The sequence below is a fragment of the Arachis hypogaea genome, chromosome 16, assembly GCF_003086295.3.
Source record: "Arachis hypogaea cultivar Tifrunner chromosome 16, arahy.Tifrunner.gnm2.J5K5, whole genome shotgun sequence".
NCBI lineage: Eukaryota > Viridiplantae > Streptophyta > Magnoliopsida > Fabales > Fabaceae > Arachis > Arachis hypogaea.
The window spans coordinates 84829249-84847062 of record NC_092051.1 but is presented as its reverse complement, the minus strand read 5'-3'; the positions used below and the strand labels follow the sequence as shown (position 1 = coordinate 84847062).

The window sequence follows — 17814 nt, the reverse complement described above, 5'->3', positions numbered from 1 at the left end:
CCATGCAGACTCTGAGAGATCATATTGACTTGCTGAGTCAATATTTTATTCTGAGCCAATATGGCATTCAGAGTATCAACCTCAAGAACTTCCTTCTTCATAGGCGACCCATTATTCACAGGATTCCTTTCAGAGGTGTACATGAACTAGTTATTAGCAACCATGTCAATGAGTTCTTGAGCTTCTGCAGGCGTTTTCTTTAGGCGAATGGATCCACCTGCAGAAGTGTCCAGTGACATCTTTGATAGCTCAGATAAACCATCATAGAATATATCCAGGATGGTCCATTCTGAAAGCATGTTAGAAGGACACTTTTTGGTCAACTGTTTGTATCTTTCCCAAGCTTCATAGAGGGATTCACCTTCTTTCTGTCTGAAAGTTTGAACATCAGCTCTAAGCTTGCTCAGCTTTTGAGGAGGAAAGTACTTGGCTAAGAAAGCCGTGACCAGCTTATCCCAAGAGTTCAGGCTATCTTTGGGTTGAGAATCCAACCATAATCTAGCTCTGTCTCTTACAGCAAAAGGGAAAAGCATGAGCCTGTAGACTTCAGGATCTACTCCATTAGTCTTAACAGTATCACATATCTGCAAGAATTCAGTTAAGAACTGAAAAGGATCTTCAGATGGAAGTCCATGAAACTTGCAGTTCTGCTGCATCAGAGAAACTAATTGAGGTTTCAGCTCAAAGTTGTTTGCTCCAATGGCAGGAATGGAGATGCTTCTTCCATGTAAATTGGAATTAGGTGCAGTAAAGTCACCAAGCATCTTCCTTACATTATTATTATTTTCGGCTGCCATCTCCTCTTCCTGTTCGAAAATTTCTGAAAGGTTTTCTCTGGATTGTTGTAATTTGGCTTCTCTTAATTTTCTCTTCAGAGTCCTTTCAGGTTCTGGATCTGCTTCCACAAGAATGTTCTTATCCTTGCTCCTGCTCATATGACAAAGAAGAAGGCACAGAAAAATAATAATAATAATGGAGATCCTTTATACCACAGTATAGGGATCCCTGTGTGAGTGGAAGAAGAGGGGGAGACAAAGAATGTAATATAATGGAAGAAACACAACTGTGAGGATGGAAGAGAGGTGAGATGAGATGAATAAATAAATAGAATAAGATGAGAGAGAATGAGGAATTTTCGAAAATTATTTTTGAAAAGGAGTTAGTGATTTTTGAAATTGGTTTTTGAAAAATGTTAGTAATTTTTTTTTTCGAAAATTAAGATTTAAAAATTAAAAATTAAAATAATTAATAAATTAAAAAGAAATTTTGAAAAAGGGGGAAGATATTTTCGAAAATGAGAGAGAGAGAGTTAGTTAGGTGGTTTTGAAAAAGTTAAGAAACAAACAAAAAGTTAGTTAGTTAGTTGAAACAAATTTTGAAAAGATAAGAAGTTAGGAGGTTAGAAAAGATATTTTGAAACCAACTTTTTGAAAAAGGTAAGATAAGAAGATATTTTAGAAATTAGTTTTGAAAAAGATTTGATTTTTAAAATCTCAATTAATGACTTGATTCATAAGAAATCACAAGATATGATTCTAGAACTTAAAGTTTGAATCTTTCTTAACAAGTAAGTAACAAACTTGAAATCTTTGAATCAAAACATTAATTGGTTAGGTTATTTTCGAAAATTTGGTATAAAAATGAGAAAAAGATTTTAAAAAAATATTTTTAGAATTTTCGAAAATAACTAAGAATTTTGAAAAAGATTTGATTTTTGAAAAAGATTTTGAGAAAGATAAGATTTTCAAATTGAAAATTTGATTTGACTCATAAGAAACAATTTGATTTTAAAAATTTTTGAAAAAGTCAATCCAAATTTCGAATTTGATGAGAAAAAAAGGGAAGGATATTTTTTGATTTTTGAATTTTTATGATGCAAGAGAAAAACACTAAAAAGATGCAATGCATGAAATTTTTGGATCAAAACAATGAATGCATGCAAGAATGCTATGAATGTCAAGATGAACACCAAGAACACTATGAATGTCATGATGAACATCAAGAATATATTTTTGAAAAATTTTTAATGCAAAGAAAACATGCAAGACACCAAACTTAGAATTCCTTAATGCCTAGACACCAAGAATTAAAGAATGCATATGAAAAACACTATTCAACACAAAACAAAAAATCATCAAGATCAAACAAGAAGACTTACCAAGAACAACTTGAAGATCATGAAGAACACTATGAATGCATGAAAATTTCGAAAAATGCTAGATGCATATGCAAGTGACACCAAACTTATAACATGACTCAAGACTCAAACAAGAAACACAAAAATATTTTTGATTTTTTTTTTATTTTCTAATTTTTTTGGATTTTTTTTCGAAAATTATATGAAAAAGGAAAAATAAGGATTCCAAAATTTTTAACATGAATTCCAGGAATCTTGCCATGTTAGTCTAAAGCTTCAGTCCAGGAATTAGACATGGCTCACTAGCCAGCCAAGCTTTCAATGAAACCTTCAGTCCAAAACACTAGACATGGCCAATGGCTAGCCAAGCTTCAACAGATATGGATACTTTTCATGTATAAAGCAACTAAGTGTGTGAGAATCTCTTCATTTGTGATGGTAAGTTGAAACCCCAGTCCAAAAGATTAGACATGGCTTTACAGCCTGGCACGTGAGCAACTTGGTACGCGTAATCGTGATTACACATTCATAATTTGTCACAACTTCGATACAACTAACCAGCAAGTGCACTGGGTCGTCCAAGTAATACCTTACGTGAGTAAGGGTCGAATCCCATGGAGATTGTCGGTATGAAGCAAGCTATGGTCACCTTGCAAATCTCAGTCAGGCAGATATAAAGTGATAAGGGTGTTTTCGAATAATAAATAAAAGAAGGGATAGAAATACTTATGTAAATCATTGGTAGGAATTTCAGATAAGCGAATGGAGATGCTTTTCGTTCCTTTGAACCTCTGCTTTCCTGCTGTCTTCATCCAATCAGTCTTACTCCTTTCCATGGCTGGCTTTATGTGATACATCACCACTGTCAATGGCTACTTTCGGTCATCTCTCGGGAAAATGATCCAATGCCCTGTCACGGCACGGCTAATCGTTTGGAGGCATCACCCTTGTCAATGGCTTCATCTTATCCTCTCAGTGAATAATATGCTCACGCACCCTGTCACGGCACGGCTATTCATCTGTCGGTTCTCGATCATGCTGGAATAGGATTTACTATCCTTTTGCGTCTGTCACTAACGCCCTGCAATCGCGAGTTAGGAGCTCGTCACAGTCATTCAATCATTGAATCCTACTCGGAATACCACAGACAAGTTTTAGACTTTTCGGATTCTCTTGAATGCCGCCATCATTCTAGCTTACGCCACGAAGATTCTGGTTAGGAGATCTAAGAGATACTCATTCTAGCTTAATTCATGTAGAACAGAAGTGTTTGTCAGGCACGCGTTCATATGGGAGAAGGATGATGAGCGTCACACATAATCATCACCTTCATCACGTTCTTGGGTGCGAATGGATATCTTAGAAGCGAAATAAGAAGAATTGAATAGAAAACAGTAGTACTTTGCATTAATCTTTGAGGAACAGCAGAGCTCCACACCTTAATCTATGGAGTGTAGAAACTCTACAGTATGAAAATACATAAGTGAAGGTCCAGGCATGGCCGAGATGGCCAGCCCCCTAAAATGTGATCAAAGGATCATAAGGTAATCCAAAGATGCCTAATACAATAGTAAAAGGTCCTATTTATAATAAACTAGCTACTAGGGTTTACATGAGTAAGTAATTGATGAATAAGTCCACTTCCTGGGCCCACTTGGTGTGTGTTTGGGCTGAGCCTGAGTGTTGCACGTGTAGAGGTCCTTCTTGGAGTTGAACGCCAGCTTTTGTGCCAGTTTGGGCGTTCAACTCTGGTTTTGGCTCCTGTTCTGGCGTTGGACGCCAGATTTGGGTAGAAAGCTGGCGTTGAACGCCAGTTTATGTCGTCAATTCTTCGCCAAAGTATGAATAATTATATATTGCTGGAAAGCCCTGGATGTCTACTTTCCAACGCAATTGGAAGCGCACCATTTCTAGTTCTGAAGCTCCAGAAAATCCACTTTGAGTGCAGGGAGGTCAGAATCCAACAGCATCAGCAGTCCTTCTTCAACCTCTGAATCTGATTTCTGCTCAAGTCCCTCAATTTCAGCTAGAAAATACCTGAAATCACAGAAAAACACACAAACTCATAGAAAAGTCCAGAAATGTGAATTTAACATAAAAACTAATGAAAACATCCCTAAAAGTAACTAGATCCTACTAAAAACATACTAAAAACAATGCCAAAAAGCGTATAAATTATCCGCTCATCAATCTCTTTCATGAACTTAGCATAAGAGGGTATTTGCTCAAGTGCCTCTGCAAATGGAATCTTTATTTCAAGAGTCCTGAGATAGTTTGCAAAGCGGGCAAATTGTTTATCCTGTTCCGCTTGGCAGAGTTTCTGAGGATAAGGCATCTTGGCTTTATATTCTTCAACCTTGGTTGCTGCAGGTTTATTTCCTACAGAAGTGGTTGGAGAAGCCTGCTTAAGGGGGTTGTTATCAGCACTTGTAAGTGTCTGACCCCTTTGTGGCGTTTGAACGCCAGAATTGGGGGATGTATGGGCGTTTAACGATTGCCACCCTTTTTTGGCGTCTGGATGCTAGAATTGGCTGCCCTTGGGCATTTAACGCCACTTTTCCACCCTTTTCTGGTGTTTGAATGCCAGAATCATTCCTCTGTGGGCTCTTATTGTCCTTAGAGGGATTGTGGGCAGTGGTTTGGTTATCCTTTGTCAGCTGTTCCTTTCTTGGCTTCCTGCTACCTTGGATTGATACATTCAGTGTTTTCCCACTCCTTAATTGAACAGCTTGGCATTCTTCTGTTATCTGTTTAGATAGCTGCTGTCTTGTCTGATCCAATTGTGCTTCCATATTTTTATTATCATTTTTAGTGTCTTGGAGCATCTCTTTAAATTCTGTGAACTATTTTGTTATAATAAACAATTGATGATTGAGTTCAGCAACTTGTTCTTGTGGACTAAGTTCAGTGGATACTGCTTTAGCCTCTTCTATCAGGGAGGACTCACTGCTTAAGCACAGATGCTGATTTCTAGCAACTGTATCAATGAGCTATTGAGCCTCTTCAATTGTCTTTCTCATATGTATAGATCCACCAGCTGAGTGATCTAAAGATATTTGAGCTTTTTCTGTAAGCCCATAGTAGAAGATGTCTAATTGTACCCACTCTGAAAATATTTTAGAGGGGCATTTCCTTAGCATCCCTCTGTACCTCTCCCAGGCATTATAAAGAGATTCATGATCCTCTTGTTTAAAGCCTTGGATGTCCATCCTTAGCTGTGTCATCCTTTTTGGAGGGAAATATTGATTCAGGAATTTATCTAATAACTGTTTCTATGTTCTTATGCTTGTTGTGGGTTGGTTATTTAACCACCTCTTAGCTTGATCTTTTATAGCAAATAGAAACAGTAATAGTCTATAGACATCCTGATCCACTTCTTTATCACGTACTGTGTCAGCAATTTGTAAAAACTGTGCCAGAAACTCAGTAGGTTCTTCCTGTGGAAGACCGAAATACTGACAATTTTGCTGCACCATGATAATGAGATGAGGATTTAGCTCAAAACTGCTTGCTCTGATGGGGGGTATACAGATACTACTCCCATATGCATCAGTAATGGGGTTAGCATATGACGCCAGAGTCCTTCTGGAATGTTCATTTCCACTTAGGTCCATGATGGAGAAAAGGGAATTGATGTAAATTGCAAATAAAGTATATTTTTTATTTTTATTTTAATTAAAAACAACCGAATAAATAAGAAAATAAGATAAAATAAAATAATTGAAAAATAAAATATAAATTTCAAAAACTAAAAGAAAAAGAAAAAGAAATTCGAAAACTAAAATAATTAATTAATTAAGAAGATTTGAAAAACTTTGGATATGATTTTTGAAAAAGATTTTGAATTTTTGAAATTTTAAAACTAAGATAAGATAAAATAAAAATTTTAAAATAAAAATCTGAATTTTTAAATGAAATTTTCGAAAATTCAATTAAATAAATAGAAAAGATATTTTAGAATTTAATGAGGAAAAAGAAGAACAATAAAATGACACCAAACTTAGAATTTTTAGATCAAAACAAAAGAAACTAACAAGAAAACTTTAAATGTCTAGATGCACACCAAGAACAAAATTTTTAAAATTTTTAAGAAAATAGAAACACAGAGGACACCAAACTTAAAATTTTTTATATTTTGGACACTAATAATTCGAACATGTATAAGATAAACAGCAACAAACATGAAACAAGAAATTTTAAAGATCATATAAGGAAAATAAACAAGAGCAACTTGAAGATCACGAAAGAACTAAGAACATATAATTCGAAAAATTGAAAGAAAAATAAAATCATGCAATTGACACCAAACTTAAAACATGAAACTAAACTCAAACAGAAGACTAAAATTGAGGTTATTGGTTTTAAAAATTTTCAAAAATAATTTGGAAAAAGAAAATAAGGATTTTAAATTTTTGACCAAAAACAAAAATAGAAGATTCAATTTTAGTGACTCTAAACAAAAAAGATAAATTTTTCCTAATCTAAGCAACAAAATAAACTGTTAGTTGTCCAAACTCGAACAATCCCCAGCAACGGCGCCAAAAACTTGGTGCACGAAATTGTGATTACACTTTTCACAACTCCGCACAACTAACCAGCAAGTGCGGTGGGTCCTCCAAGTAATACCTTACGTGAGTAAGGGTCGATCCCACAGAGATTGTCGGCTTGAAGCAAGCTATGGTTATTTTGTAAATCTTAGTCAGGAGAATAATGATAAGAGTGATTATATTTATGAAAAATAAATAACATAAAATAAATAGTACTTGTGATTCAGTAATGAGAAACAGGTTGAGGTTCCGGAGATGCTCTATCATCTGAATCTCTGCTTTCCTACTGTCTTCTTCTCCAAACATGCATGGCCTCCTTCCATAGCAGGCTGTATGATCTTCTCGGATGAAAAATACAAAGCGCTATCACCGCACGGCTAATCATCTGTCGGTTCTCACTAGCGTCGGAATAGGACCATTATCCTTTTGCACACTGTCACTGCGCCCAACATTCACGAGTTTGAAGCTCGTCACAGTCATCCCCTTCCAGATCCTACTCAGAATACCACAGACAAGGTTTAGACTTTCCGGATCCCAGGAATGCTGCCAATGATTCTAGCCTATACCACGAAGGTTCTAACCTCCGGACTCGGTCCGTGGATTAGAAACCCAAAAGATACGCACTCAAGCTGTCGCCCAATGACTACGTTGAGCTCAGATAGAACGGAGTGGTTGTCAGGCACGCGTTCATAGGGTTGAAGATAATGATGAGTGTCACGGATCATCATATTCTCCATATTGAAGTACGAGTGGGTATCTTAGAATAGAATCAAGCATAATTGAATAGAAAACAGTAGTAATTGCATTAATCCATTGAAACACAGCAAAGCTCCTCACCCCTACCTATGGGGTTTAGAGACTCATGCCGTCAAAGGTACAATATGAAATGTAAAAATATCATAAGTTGCAAAATGAATCTCTAAAAGTAGTTTTTATACTAAACTAGTAACTTAGGTTTACAGAAAATGACTAACTAAGTGCAGATAGTGCAGAATTCCACTTCTGGGACTCACTTGGTATGTGCCTAGGTTGAGCTTTCAAGCTTTCACGTTCATATGCCCAAAGTTGGCATTAAACACCACCCTGGGCACCAGAATGGGCGTTTAACGCCGAAAAAGGTTCCAGTTTTGGCGTTTTACGCCAGAAAGTTTTAGGCTGACTTTGGACGCCGGTGTGGGCCATCAAACCTCGGAGAAAGTATAGACTATTATATATTTCTGGAAAGCCCAAGATGTCTACTTTCTAACGCAATTAAGAGCGCGCCAATTGGGCTTCTGTAGCTCCAGAAAATCCATTTCGAGTGCAGGAGAGTCAGAATCCAACAGCATCTGCAGTCCTTTTTCAGCCTCTGAATCAGATTTTTGCTCAGGTCCTTCAATTTCAGCCAGAAATTACCTGAAATTACAGAAAAATACACAAACTCATAGTAAAGCCTAGAAATGTGATTTTTGAATAAAAATTAATAAAAATATAATAAAAAGTAACTAAAATATACTAAAAACTACCTAAAAACAATGCCAAAAGGGTATAAATTATTCGCTCATCAGTTAACAAGCTTGGCGTGCCACGCCTCTAGAACCAAGTGGCACGCCCATTGATTCTTTGACTTGGTGTGCCACGCCTTAAGTCTCAAGTGGCACGCCCATAATGGTGCTTCCTCCATTCTTCTCTGCTCAGTTTCACTGGCGTGCCACGCCTTCGACCTGGCATGCCATGCCCGTTGTGGGAGACGAGGTTGGCGTACCACTCCCAGAAGTGGTGTGCCACGCCCATAGTAAATCTAAGAGTGCCTTCTCTGGAAAAGATAACTGGCATGCCACGCCTAGCCTTGGCGTGCCATGCCCATTGTAATTCATCAAAGCCTCCTTTCTGGAAAAGATAGTTGGCGTGCCACGCCCATGGTAATCCTTCATGGGCTCTCTCTGGAATTGATAACTGGCGTGCAACGCCCAGCAGTGGCGTGCCACACACATAGTAACTCTTCCACTTTGCTCCCTGGAATTGATGGCTGGCGCGCCACGCCCAATAGCTGCGGTGCCACGCCAAGTCAAATTATTGGCGTTTGCACCAAGTCGCATGCCCAGTACACACGTCTAGATCCTTTTTCTTTCTTTCCTCCTCTTTTGTTGCTATTTTCACCTGAAATTCAAACAAGACTCATTTCAAAGCAATGTACTATAAAATTCATCATTTAGTTCATGTAATTGCATCAATTGAATGAGAATTCACTAATTCTATGGTCCTTTTAGATAAGAGAAAGAGGTAGATGATGTAAGTCATCACAACACCAAACTTAAATTTTGCTTGTCCCCAAGCAAATAAATGTGAATTGTTCTTAATAGATTGAAACTTGACCCTTAAGAGAATGTATTCACAATTAAAGATAGAGGCTAAGTATCAAATCATGCATGAAATTTGTTATTACTTTCATATCACAATGAACTCTCAAACCTTTGAGGACCATTTTAAGTGCTTGCTTTTAGAGCCCCTTTCTATTGATTGTCACCTTGAAGTAGTAAGATTTGTTATTATTTTTCTTTTGATTGTTCTTTTCCTTTCATTCCTCTTTTGTTTCCTTGATTGACCACGACTCTAAGTGTTTTATCTCAAGATGACCCTTTAGGTTAAACTTTCAATTAGCACTCCCAAACCAGTTGGTTTTAGGATACTAGGTGTTGAAACACCCCTAAGAATTTACTTGCTCAGGTCTTTCTTCTTGGCACATCTTCACCACAAGCATCTACTAGGATCTTGGCTCTTTGAGCTATTTGTTTCTTTCTTTTATCATAGTAGTTGATGCTCAGAGCATTGGGTCTTGCTTACTACTTCTTGGTTCTACAGATATTCAAGGGTCATCCTTGGCATCTACTTGTTATTTCCTCCATGTCTAAGTGTTCATCATGGTCTACTCACTTCCAGATTTTTATTCACGATTCCATACTTGTTCCTCATCTCTTAATTTGAATTATATATCTCACTTAGGTCTTAGTCTCTTACTCTTGTTTTGCAACAACTCATCATTGATTCTTTTATGGAAACAAACTAATTTTATTGATGCAATGAAAACTTATCAAAAGACATTTTCTTTCTCAATTTAAAAATAGGAATTCAAATGACTCATAGAAAGACTCTAAACTCATAAATAAACAATAACTACTATATCAAAATAAACTACTAAGTAGTAAATTCAGAAAGTGGATTTCAATCATGAGACTCAAAACCCTTGTACTCATCAACAACTTCAATGCATAGGTCCCTTCCCCTTATCCTTCTTCTTAGAGGACTCATCACCATCTTTCTTCTTAAATGTTCCTTCTTGTGCCTGGTGTCCCTTGGCTTCCAAAAGCCCATCCTCCTCATGAAGGTCCTCTCATCTTCCTTGTGCTTGGCCAATATCTGCTCTTGCCTAGCACTCAGCTCTTCTATTCCTTGCATGAATGTTGGATAATATGGGTTCAAAGTGGCTACCACATTACACAAGTGATTCAGCTTCACTTGTGTGTTTATGTCATATTGTCTTCTTGATGTGGTCCTAGCCTCATAGAGGGACCTAAATTCAACAAGGTTCCTCTGTTGCACTTGTTGTTGCTCCATGATCTTGTTGAGTCTACCTTGCTTTTCTCCCCAATGGAATTGTCCCTGCTGCTCTTTCATATACTCCACACTTTCTTGGAGTTGCTGGATACTCTCTTGTATTTGCTCCCATTATTTTTTATGATCCCTAAGTTGAGTAATGTCTTCTTGCATATGGTTGATGTTCCCTTGCATTTGGTGGATGTTCCCTTGCATTTCTTTCCAGTTAAAGCCTTCTAGAAATTGTGCTTGAAACTATAGAATTGGTGCTGGCAGCTGTACTTGAACATATGCTTCTTCTTGTTATGGTGGCCCTTGTGGTTTTTGCACATGAGCCCTATGTTCTCTGGCTCTTTGTAATGGGTTGATGTCCACCACTTTCTCCATCTTCTTGGTGGTTATTGGCTTGTCTTACTTAAGTAAGGTCTCATCTATCACATTCTCTATTCCAGCCTCATCACACAGTCGCTGGATGATGCTTGGGAAGGGAAGTCTTGTGCTATCTTTGGTGCTTTTCAGCACCCTATGGATGTTAGTTGCTATCATCTCCCCCACATTGACGTTTTCCCCCTTTCATTATGCTATAGATTAGTACAGCCCTTTCTAAAGTTACCTCCGAAGTGTTGGAGGTGGGGTTGAGGGTTCTTCTCACAAAATCCAGCCACCCTCTAGCTTGAGGGCACAAGTCTCTTCTTCTCAGCTGATTTGGCCTCCCATCTTTATCAATGATCCACTGGACATTAAGGATACAAATCTCATTCAAGATTTCTTCGAAGCCCGGATCGAGTTTCTTCATCCTTTCTTCATAGCTCCAGGTGTAACTTGTGCACCTCACTTCCAACATTCTCTCCAAATTGGCAGGGCTATAGTCGATGCTCTTCCCCCTCACATAGCTTTGGTAGTCCAATGCTTGACCCAGTTGTGGCATGGCGTTGGCATAGAACTCCCTTACTTGGCTTTCCACCACCTTTTTTGGTGGGTTGCATAGGATGGCCCAGCCTCTACTATTGATCTCCATAATGATGATTTCCCTATGATCATCTCTCCCTAGTTGGAAGCCAAACCTCAGGGATTATTTGTCTCTTACTCAACCACCCATAAGACTGGTTTTGGTGGAAGCATAAGAGGAACTTAAACTCATTGTAGCTTGAAGACCCAGAGGAGGTTTCCTTAGTCTTTCTATTCTTTGATCCAGTGGCCTTTGGTGGTGCCATTTGAGTGTGATGATAAGGGTAAAAAGAGTGATGAAGAGGGTTGAAAGAGTGGAAAGAAAGAAAGCAAAGCAAGGATTTGCTTCAACACCAAACTTAGGACTTGATTATCCCAATCAAGAAGGCAAAAAAGAAAGAATGAAAGAAGGTAAAGAAGGGGAAGTGAGGGTTTCGGAAGAGTGGAGAAGTTATTGGTAAGGGTGATGAGGAGGGGTAGGAAAGTGCAATATATAGGGGTGAAATGAAAGATCTAGAAGGTGGGAATCGATAACACAAATTGAATGTTTTCACACTTGGAAGTGGCGCCTAGCGTGGGGAGAAGTGCCAACCCCAAGACTGTTCAGCTTTCTTCAGAAATTTGAGTTCCAAAGTGTGAAGTACACTTTAACCTCTTGACTTGATGAGTGTTGAATGCCTTGTAGGTCCCACTTCTCCTGAAAATTCAGTTACACAATTCCATAAGTGATCAAAACTTACTTCAATTTCCTCTAGTTAAATAGCATTTAATTTGTGTCTCTTAGACACCAAACTTAGGTTCATTGCATATAGCAATTGGTCTCATGATTGAACTTTATTGTATACATTATGATTTGGAATAAAATTAATTCTTTCATACCCTTCCACTTCCACTTCATATGTACACCATAAAGTGGCCGTTTCATGTACCCACCAATTTACTAATTGCATTCAGACATTAATCAATTGGGCTGTACACATGGGTCTCTTATGGTGGTGGCCACACCAAACTTAAATTTGGGCTTACTCTTAAGATTAATTCAATTGTTTTGATGTAAGCTCAAAATAAGTGGGTTGGTGGCCATACCAAACTTAGCTCTTTAGCTAGTTCCTTTACCCAATTAACATCATCATATAATGTAGCATGCAAGGTTGCATTTCCAGCAAAACTAAAAAAAACTTTAAAGTTCAAATTAAAGAAGGTATCATTAAACAACTAACACTATAAACTGAAAAACAATCAACTAAGTAACTAAACATAAACTACTCTATAAAGCATAAGATTGAAAGGATATAGGTGTTGGGGTGCCTCCCAACTAGCGCTTCTTTAACGTCACTAGCTTGACGATTCTCCCTCTTCAACTTAGGTTATAGTTCACTCTTTGCTCATCTAGTGAGTTTCCCAAGTAGTGCTCTGCGGCCATTGACAGTGAAAGTCCTCTGAGTTTTCTCATCCATAAGCTCCACATGACCATAAGGAGAAGCCTTGATGATGGTGAAGGGTCCAGATCATCTTGACTTCAGCTTCCCTGGGAAAAGTTTGAGTCTTGAGTTGCATAGTAGCACTTTTTGACCTTCTACAAACTCTTTTCTTGCCAGCTTTTGATGATGCCATTTTTGTGTTTTCTCCTTGTAAATCTTGGCATTTTCATAAGCTTGAGTTCTAAATTCTTCTAGCTTATTAAGCTGCAGCAACCTTCTTTCTTCAGCAGCTTAATTATCAAAGTTCAACATCTTTAGAGCCCAAAATGCTCTATGTTCAAGCTCCATGGTAGATGACAAGATTTTCCAAACACAAATTGGTATGGAGACATGCCAATAGGTGTCTTAAAAGCTGTTCTATAAGCCCATAATGCATCATCTAGATTCTTGGACTAATCTTTTCTTGAGTTCCCAATGGTCTCCTCAAGGATCCTCTTGAGCTCGCTATTTGAAATTTCAGCTTGACCATTGGTTTGTGGATGGTAAGGGGTGGCTACCTTGTGCTTAACACCATATTTGAGGAGGAGTTTCTCAAGTTGCTTGTTGCAAAAGTGAGTTCCCCTATCACTTATAAGAGCTCTTGGGACTCCAAACCGGCTAAATATGTTCTTCCTCAAGAAATTGATCACCACTTTGTTTTCATTTGTTGATATAGCTATGGCCTCTACCCATTTAAACACATAGTCCACAGCCACCAATATGTAATTATTTGAGTATGAAGGTGGGAATGTGATGTGCGGAAAACGATCCGACACAAAACTCACCGGCAAGTGCACCGGGTCGCATCAAGTAATAATAACTCACGGGAGTGAGGTCGATCCCACAGGGATTGAAGGATTGAGCAATTTTAGTTTAGTGGTTGATTTAGTCAAGCGAATCAAGATTTGGTTGAGTGAATTGTGATTTGCAGAATTTAAATTGCATGAGAAGTAAAGGGAATGGGTAAATTGCATGAAATTAAAGAGAACTGAAATTTAAAGTGCTGAATCTTAAAGAACAAGAAATTAAATGGCAGAAACTTAGAATGCAAGAAATGTAAATTGTAGAATCTTAAAGTGCAAGAAATGTAAATGGCTTGAATTGTAAAGGGAATTGGGAATTGGATTTGCAGAAATTAAACAAGGAAAAGTAAAATTGCAACAAACAGAGAAGTAGAAGATCACTTGGATTGAATCGGATCTATAAACAGAAATGTAAATGAGATTGAAAAACATTAAACAGAGGATGTAAAATTGGAATTCAGATCTCAGGACCCAAGAGACTAGATAACCAAGTCTAGATCTCAATGCCTTTCTAGATCCAACAAGAACAATTGCAAAGGAAATGTAAATTGCAGAGAAAGTAGATGAAGAAGCAATTAACAGAAATTTAAATTCAATCGTGCAGCAAAGAAACAGAGAGGTCTCAGGATGAGATTGAAACAGATTTCCTTCAATTCTCCAACCCAAGATCCAAGACAATTGTAATTGAAATTGAAAGCAAGAAAACTAAGAGGAAGGGAATTCAATTCTCCTTCCCCGAGACTTAGAAATTAAAATTTACTCCACACCAAAAGCTCTCCGAAAACTCTCTATCAAAACTAAAAGGAAAGCTCTCTGAAAAACTTCCAGGAAAAAAACTCCCTGAAAAACTTAAATCCTATGCTATTTATACACTTTCTTCAAATGGTCTTCAAGCCTTAAATTGGGCCTTTGCTCTTGATGGAATTGGGTTGATAGAGGCCTTGGTTGATTGCTCTTGGAGTTTGGAGAAGAACCGAATTGAACCGGGTTTGGAATCATGAAAGCTTGAGTAAAAGTTTGAGTAAAAGTTTGAGGCAAACTTTTACTCAAACTTTTCACATCAGCCACCCTCTTTTGCTGATACCAACGTTTGGGCAAAAGTTTGGGGTCAAACTTTTGCTCAAACGTTGGCCTCCCCTTGCACACTCATGGCGCCAACGTTTGCCAAAAAGTTAGAGGCAAACGTTGGCGCAAACTTTTGCTCTCTAGGGTGTTGATTTGTGATGCCAAAAGTTTGCCAAAAAGTTTGAACAAAAGTTTGAGGCAAACTTTTGCTCCAGCTTTTTGCCCAAAAGTTTGCACAAAAGTTTGAGGCAAACTTTTGGTCCAGCTTTTTGCTCCCTGGTTCATTTTCACTTATTCCAAAAGTTTGAGCTAAAGTTTGAGGCAAACTTTTGCTCAAACTTTTTGTCCTCTCTTCCTCCTAGCCATTCCTCCTTGCTTCAACCTTTCTCCAAGTTTTCTTCACCTATCATTAATCAACCAAACACATCAAAGCTATGCTCAAAATCATGAGATATTCATTCTTTCATAATATGTGACAATTAGAGCATAAAACCTCATGAAATTGCATTAATTCATCTATGGTTGATTAAATCGAAGGAAGCATGAAAATCTACCCAATTGGCTTGCTTATGGCTCAAGAAAGTGCATAATTCAATTGAAAACAAAAGAAAAAGGCTAGTGAAACTAGGCTAAGATGACTTGTCATCACAACACCAAACTTAAAGCTTGCTTGTCCCCAAGCAAGAAATGATTTATTGAGAAGAAAGAATGAAATGGAAGAGGATGTTCATGCTAGTAGAGTGTTATTGGTAGTTCATGGGGTTTTATGTGGATATGTAAACACTCACCTCTTATTGACTCTTAAGCATAGAAAGTCTCCTTCAAGCTGCTATGACCTCTCATTATTTCTTTATCCTTGGCTATTATTTTGTTCATAAGCTTTATTTGAGTGTCATGTGTAGCAAGTTCATTTCCTTTTCTTTATACTTGACACATTATTCACTATAGACACTTGGCTCACATTCCTTCTTAGAACATTGATGCCCAGCACCTCTTTGGGCTACTAAATGCCTTGTAGTTAGGTTGCTCTTGATAGTGGACTTTCAGCTGATGATCCCGGGTTAGTTAACCCAAGTCATCAAGTGTTGATGCCCTCCAAAGAGCTTAATAATCCAAGCAGATCCTAATACAAAGACACCACAGGCATATATTCTAAGGTTCAAGCTATTGGTGTCCAGCTTTGTTTCTTTTTGTTTTTCTTTTGTTCTGCCACTCTTTGGCTATTTCTTTTTCTCCCCTTTTTTTCTGTCTTTTTGTTTTTCCGTTTAACCAAGGACTTTTATTTCATTGAGATTCATAGACAGTAGGCCACTTTATACTTAGAAGGAGACATCCTAGTTCTTTTATTCACTAAAGTGAGCTATTATACAATCACACACACATGCCACCACTTACTTTTATTGTACTTCTATCTAACAGAGAACTATCTCACTTCACATTCAAACATTTCTTTTATTGAATTGAAAATGCAGGGGACAAAGCATGCGTTTTGTTCAGTGAAAGTAAACACACAAGCACACACATAGACTAGCTTACTTATTTTAAGAGAAACAAATATGATGCAAAGACTATTAATTATGATAACTACTTAAAGATGCAAGGACCACTTAAAACAGACACAATGCATGCTTTTTTCTTTGTAGTGATGAACAAGGAGCAAGTCCACCTTTCATTTGTCATGCTTTTTCTTTCTTCTTTCATACACCTGGTTGCTGGTGTTTCCTATGTCCATGTCTGTTGTCTGTTGATCCCGCCAGAAACCAGCTTTATTCATCGCTTCCTCTACTCTATCTTCAAGCTTCATTGCATTGCTTACTTCTATCTCACTTCTCCTTTTGAAGAATTCATCAAAAGTTGGAAAAGCTGGATCCATGTTGTGCAGATGCTCTCCAATATAGTTCAGCTTGATTTGACTATTTATGTTGTAGTCGGCTTGGACTTCATATCTTGCATCTTGGAGTGTTGTGAACTCTTTGAGAGCCCTTAAATTTTTGGCTTGCATTTGTTCCAACTTTCCAAATGATTCATGAGATTGAAAAGCATGCTCTTCTTGAATCACAAGGAATTTTGACTCAAATTCACTTTGTTTGTTCATCATTCTTAGCTCCCGTTCTTCTTGTTCTTGTTGGTTTTTCATGTATAGTGAATGGTATTCCTCTTGCCTTTCTTGAATTCTCATGTACTGTTGTGATAATCTTCCAATTGCTTCCTGCATTTGAGTCATGTCCAGATTGTTATGTAGGGGAATGTGCTGCTGTTCCTCCTCCTCTTGTGGCTCTTCTTCCTCTTGTAATTCTTCTCCCTCCATTGATTCTTCTCTTTGCCTTCTTCCATGTAGTCTTCGGCCTTGATGTGCTTCAGGAGCCATCATCATTCTTTCAATGGTTATAGGCATGCCTTGGCTTAACCACATTGGATTCTCCTCTTCCATTGGCACTTTAGCCTTTGCACACAACCTCCAAATGGTACTTGGATAGTATAACCAAGACCCGGCCGAGTTCTTCTCAGCAAGCTTTTGAATGTCTTTTGCCAGGATTTCATGAACTTTTACCTCTCCTCCCACAATAATGCAATGCAACATAACAGCTCTATTCCTGTTAACTTCTGAGGTGTTTACTATGCCCAGAATTGATCTTTTCAACAACTCATACCATCTCTTTGCTTCCGGGGTAAGGTTAACTCTCTTCAAATACTTGTATTTGTTCTTGTCATCTCCTTCCCACTCTGAGTTCTCCATACAAATATCTCTAGCAATCCCGCATAATCCGGATCACCATTTACCCTTTGGTGGTATCCCGGTTCACTAAAGCGGACTGATTTTAGTCCCAAGACTTTCTTGATTGCATCCGAGCTAAAGTCTACTTCCACTCCCCGCACATAGCTCTTGTATGTTGGGGCCTCACTCATGTCAAGCCTTGAGACATTGGCATAGAACTCTCTTATGATATTAGCATTGATTCGGGTGATTGGTGATATGAGTTCCTCCCACCTCCTCTTTCAAATTTTGTCCTTCATTTCTTGGCATCCATCATCCGGTAGCAAGAGTGGAATTTCTGGATATATCTTCTTCTCATTCATCCATTCAATTTGTATCTGATGGTACCGAGATTTGAATCTCCATCGGTCATATTCAGGGGTGCTCTCCTCCACCATGGGATCTTTCCCTTTTCTTCGTTTGGTTCTTGAGGAAGAGGCCATGATCACTTGGTTGTTTGAGACTCTTGAGGTTAAAGGGAGTGTGAAGAATGTTAGAGATTTTGATGTGTGTTTGGAAAAAGATG

The 17814-nt window shown here is 38.0% G+C and overlaps 1 non-coding gene across 1 annotated transcript; it reads left to right on the top strand.

The window, feature by feature from the left end:
• The first annotated feature begins 293 nt into the window (after positions 1 to 293).
• On the top strand, positions 294 to 401 carry LOC112760407 (small nucleolar RNA R71). The gene has a single exon (XR_003180849.1). It is a non-coding gene; the product is annotated as a small nucleolar RNA R71 (small nucleolar RNA).
• Positions 402 to 17814: the final 17413 nt, after the last annotated feature.